The sequence below is a fragment of the Tachyglossus aculeatus genome, chromosome 1 (genome assembly GCF_015852505.1).
Source record: "Tachyglossus aculeatus isolate mTacAcu1 chromosome 1, mTacAcu1.pri, whole genome shotgun sequence".
NCBI lineage: Eukaryota > Metazoa > Chordata > Mammalia > Monotremata > Tachyglossidae > Tachyglossus > Tachyglossus aculeatus.
The window spans coordinates 34,854,493-34,859,847 of record NC_052066.1 but is presented as its reverse complement, the minus strand read 5'-3'; the positions used below and the strand labels follow the sequence as shown (position 1 = coordinate 34,859,847).

General features: G+C 43.4%; 1 non-coding gene across 1 annotated transcript; it reads right to left on the bottom strand.

Moving 5' to 3' along the window:
• Positions 1 to 1,355: 1,355 nt before the first annotated feature.
• LOC119933555 lies at positions 1,356 to 1,493 on the bottom strand. Its single transcript, XR_005452566.1, has one exon. It is a non-coding gene; the product is annotated as a small nucleolar RNA SNORA7 (small nucleolar RNA).
• Positions 1,494 to 5,355: the final 3,862 nt, after the last annotated feature.

Sequence of the window (5,355 nt, the reverse complement as noted above, 5' to 3'; positions counted from 1 at the left end):
TGTAAAAATCCTTTGAGTTGTTTGAAGGAAGACACGAGGCTACATGAGTAAATCTCTACAGTAATTCATGGAAAGAAAAGATCTTTTCTGGGGCACCAAGCTCAAAGTTTTCCACTTAGTTGTGTCGGAAATCCAGAGAAGGAAACTTTCTTCCAGACCCAACGCTGCTGGGGTCACCTAGCCCCTAAGTGCACCAGGAGCTGAGAATTATTATTATTATTGTATTTGTTAAGCACTTACTATGTGCCAGGCACTGTACTAAGCTCTGGATATGAGTGGGTGGTTAATGCGGTAACATCGATGGGGTATATTCAAGAATTTCCAACAAAACTCTCATTTCCCCTACTCTATTCTCAGCATTATCTATGCACTTCGATCTATATCTCTTTCTATAGAAAAGCTCTGGGCATGTCACCCCCCTCCTCAAAAATCTCCAGTGGTTGCCTATCAACCTTTGCATGAAGCAAAAACTCCTCAATATTGGCTTCAAAGCTCTCCATCGCCTTGCCCCCCCACCTCACCTCCCTTCTCTCCTTCTCGAGCCCAGCCCGCACACTCTGCTCCTCTGCCACTAACCTCCTCACTGTGCCTTGTTCTCGCCTGAGCAGCCGTTGACCCCCAGCCCATGTCCTACCTCTGGCCTGGAATGCCCTCCTTCCTCACATCTGCCAAACTAGTTCACTTCCCCCCTTCAAAGCCCTACTGAAGGCTCACCTCCTCCAGGAGGCCTTCCCAGACTGAGCCCCACCTTTTCCTCTGCTCCTCCTTCCCTCCCCATCATCCCTACTCCCTCCCTCTGCTCTACCCCCCTCCCCACCCCACAGCACTGGTGTATATTTGTACATATTCATTATTCTACTGATTTTATTAATGGCGTGTATGTATCGATAATTTTTTGTATTTATTTTGATGCTACTGATGCCTGTCTACTTGTTTTGTTTTGTTGGCCATCTCCCCGCTTTTAGACTGTAAGCCCATTGTTGGGTAGGGACTGTCTCTATCCGTTGCCAAATTCTACTTTCCAAGCGCTTAGTACACTGCTCTGCACACAGCAAGCACTCAATAAATACCACTGAATTAATGAATGAATGTACCCTTAAGCACTTGATTCACCCTTCAGCACTTATGTCTTGTTTTGTCTTACGCTATCGGGTCATCTCCAACCCAGAGTGACTCCGTGGACACATCTCTCCCAGAATGTCCCACTCTCCATCTACAGTCTCGTAGTGTATCCATAGAGTTTTCCTGGTTAGAATATGGAAGTGGTTTCCCATTGTATTCTGTCGCACAGTCAACTTAAGTCTCCACCCTCGACTCTCTCCCATGCTGCTGCTGCCCAGCACGGGTGAGTTTTGTCTTGTAGCGGATTTCCTTCCACTGGCTAGCCACTGCCCAAGCTAGCAATGTAATGGCTAGGCCTCTGCGTGACTCTCCCTCCCACAGCTGAGACTGGTAGAGTAGTGGAGACTCTCCAGATGCAATCTTGAGAGGGGCAGCATTTATGTACGTAGCCACAATTTATTCACATTCTTGTCCATCTCCCCCTCTAGACTACAAACTCCTTGTGGACAGGGAACCCACAAGTATCTACCAACTCTGTTGTGTTGCATTTGTCCAAGTGCTTAGTACAGTGCTCTGCACGTAGTAAGCCTTTAATAAATACCATTGAAGATGAGGATGAAGATGATGATGATATCCACAATCCATTCATAATAATGTCTGTCTCCTCCTCTAGACTGTTGTGATCTCCTTGAGAGTTCTATTTTACTCTCTTGTTTCGTGCAATGATCTGTGTACAGGAAGTGCTCAATAAATACCACTGATTCACTGATACTTCCAGTGCTCAATAAATACCATTGATTCTCTTCCTCCCTTCAAAGCCCTACTGAGAGCTCACCTCCTCCAGGAAGCCTTCCCAGACTGAACCCCCTCCTTCCTCTCCCCCTCCTCCCCCTCCTCATCTCCCCACCTTACCTCCTTCCCCTCCCCACAGCACCTGTATATATGTATATATGTTTGTAGGTATTACTCTATTTATTTATTTATTTATTTTATTTGTACATATTTATTCTATTTATTTTATTTTGTTAATATGTTCTGTTTTGTTCTCTTTCTCCCCCTTCTAGACTGTGAGCCCGCTGTTGGGTAGGGACCGTCTCTATATTTTGCCAACTTGTACTTCCCAAGCGCTTAGTACAGTGCTCTGCACAAAGTAAGTGCTCAATAAATATGATTGAATGAATGAATGAATGAATGAATCTTTTGCTGAATCCTAGTGCTTATGGGGAACTTATTCTTCCCCAACCCTGGAAACCATAAGTGTTTCTTGATTAATCTCCCACCACATTCCTAAAATCAGGAGAAGAAAACATCAGCAATGGTTAGCGTTTGAATAAGAAAGAAAGAAAGTGGTTCGGGGATCTAGATTTCCTGCCTTGCATAAATTAACAGCATTTGCACTAAGCTTCTGGGAAAGTACAACAGAAAAAAAAAACTGCATGATCCCTGCCCTCAAATAATTTGCAGTCTAAGTAGGGAGAAGCAAGCATAGTATTATTTACATATAGATTATAAATAAAGGGCACAGATATAAAAGCAAAGGTACTACAGAGAGTAGTACAAATATGTAAGAACAGAAGAGTGGACTGATTAAATATATCATTTACTACATATAAGTGCTACAGTGCTCTGCACATAGTAAGCGCTCAATAAATACGATTGATGAACGATCTTTTTTAATGTGTATGCACTAAAGGTGATTATTTGGTCATGAGACTTGGGATGTTGGAAATTAATCTGAGAAGGTTTTCTGGAAGTGATGGCATTTTAGGAGGACTTTATCGATGGCGAGAGCTGATGGATTTCGAGGGGGTAAATGTTCCGAGCAGACGCAACTATGTGAACAAGGGTTCAGAAGCTAGAGATGTGAGAGCAAGATACAGACATAGGAGCGGAGTGAAGAATATGAGTTGGAGAGAAGAGGGTGAAATATATAGTTGTTTTTCATACTCAAAGAAGACACTACTCATGGGGATCACCTGGGAGTATGTGTGTGACTGATGGGATCCGATATGCAGGAGAAGCAGCGTGGCTCAGTGGAAAGAGCCCGGGCTTTGGAGTCAGAGGTCATGGGTTCAAATCCCTGCTCCTCCACTTGTCAGCTGTGTGACTTTGGGCAAGTCACTTAACTTCTCTGCGCCTCAGTTACTCCATCTGTAAAATGGGGATTAAGACTGTGAGTACCCCGTGGGACAACTTTATCACCGTGTAACCTCCCCAGTGTTCACAACAGTGCTTTGCACATAGTAAGCACTTAATGAATGCTATCATTATTACTATTATTATGTAACTTGGACAAGTGTCAATTGTAAAGATATTTTACTGGAAGTGGAGAGAAAAGCAGAGCTAGTGCAGGCTTTCGGGGACTGGGAAAATAATAATAATAATAATGGCATTTATTAAGCGCTTACTATGTGCCAAGCACTGTTCTAAGCGCTGGGGAGGTTACAAGGTAATCAGGTTGTCCCACGTGGGGCTCACAGTCTTCATCCCCATTTTACAGATGAGGTAACTGAGGCACAGAGAAGTTAAGTGACTTGCCCAAAGTCACACAGCTGACAATTGGCAGAGCCGGGATTTGAACCCATGACCTCTGACTCCAAAGCCCAGGCTCTTTTCCATTGAGCCACGCTGCTTCTCTGAAAATGTATGCCAAACAGTGTTTTAGCAAGATAATGGTTCAGCAGGTCACCTAACTTCTCTGTGCCTCAGTTGCCTCAACTGTAGAATGGGGATTGGGACTCTGTGTCCAACCTGACTGGCTTATGTGTGTGATGATGATGTGTGTGATGTGTGTGTGCTTAGTACAGTGTCTGGCACATAGTGAACATTTACAACTAGCATAAAAAAAGACTAGACGGTGATGTTCAGTTGAGAACGAGTGTGCAAGTCCTCATCTTAGAAGTATCTCTGATTTTGGCATTGAATTTGAATTCAATTCCCCTTTCTAGACTCTGAGCCCGCTGGTGGGAAGGGACCGTCTCTTTATGTTGCCAACTTGTACTTCCCAAGCGCTTAGTACAGTGCTCTGCATGCAGTAAGCACTCACTCTCCCCCTCCTCCCCCCTCCATCCCCCCGCCTTACCTTCTTTCCTTCCCCACAGCACCTGTATATATGTATATATGTTTGTACATATTTATTACTCTATTTATTCATTTTACTTGTACATATTTATTCTACTTTTTTATTTTGTTAATATGTTTTGTTTTGTTCTCTGTCTCCCCCTTCTAGACTGTGAGCCCACTGTTGGGTAGGGACCGTCTCTATATGTTGCCAACTTGTACTTCCCAAGCGCTTAGTATAGTGCTCTGCACACAGTAAGCGCTCAATAAATATGATTGTATGAATGACTGAATGAATAAATATGATTAAATGAATGAATTTAGCATTTTTCTCCCTCTAGATTCATTGTTCCCCTCTCAGGGTCACATCTGGAGAGTTTCCAGTACTCTAACAGTCTCAACTACAGGAGGGAGAGTCAAACAGAGGCATAGCCATTCCATTCCTAGCTTGGCCAGTGGCTAGCAAGAGGAAGACAATCTTCTACAAACTCCCCTGTGTTGGGTAGCAGCGGCTTGGGAGAGAGCTGAGGTCAGAGACTCACATCTCCCCCTTTTAGACTGTGAGCCCACTGTTGGGTAGGGACTGTCTCTATATGTTGCCAATTTGTACTTCCCAAGCGCTTAGTGCAGTGCTCTGCACATAGTAAGCGGTCAATAAATCCGATTGATGATGATGATGATAATGATTTGCTGCACAGAAGGAGGCAATGGTAAACCACTTCTGTATTTTTACCAAGAAACTTTATGGATGCACTACCAGAATGACTGCAGATGGAGGTGGGGCATTCTGGGAGAAATCATCATCATCATCATCAATTGTATTTATTGAGTGCTTACTGTGTGCAGAGCACTGTACTAAGCGCTTGGGAAGTACAAGTTGGCAACATATAGAGACAGTCCCTACCCAACAGTGGGCTCACAGTCTAAAAGGGGGAGACAGAGAACAAAACCAAACATACTAACAAAATAAAATAAATAGAATAGATATGTACAAGTAAAATAAATAAATAGAATAATAAATATGTACAAACATATATACATAAATACAGGGATATGATACAGGGAGAGATGTGCCCATGGTGTCGCTATGGGTCGGAGACGACTCGACGGCATAAGACAAGGCTCACTGTGGGCAGGGCCTGAATCTACCTGCAATTATATTGAGCTCTGCATACAGTAAATGCTCATTAAATACCATTGATTAATTACTTATTGATCCTCCCTCTCTGATTT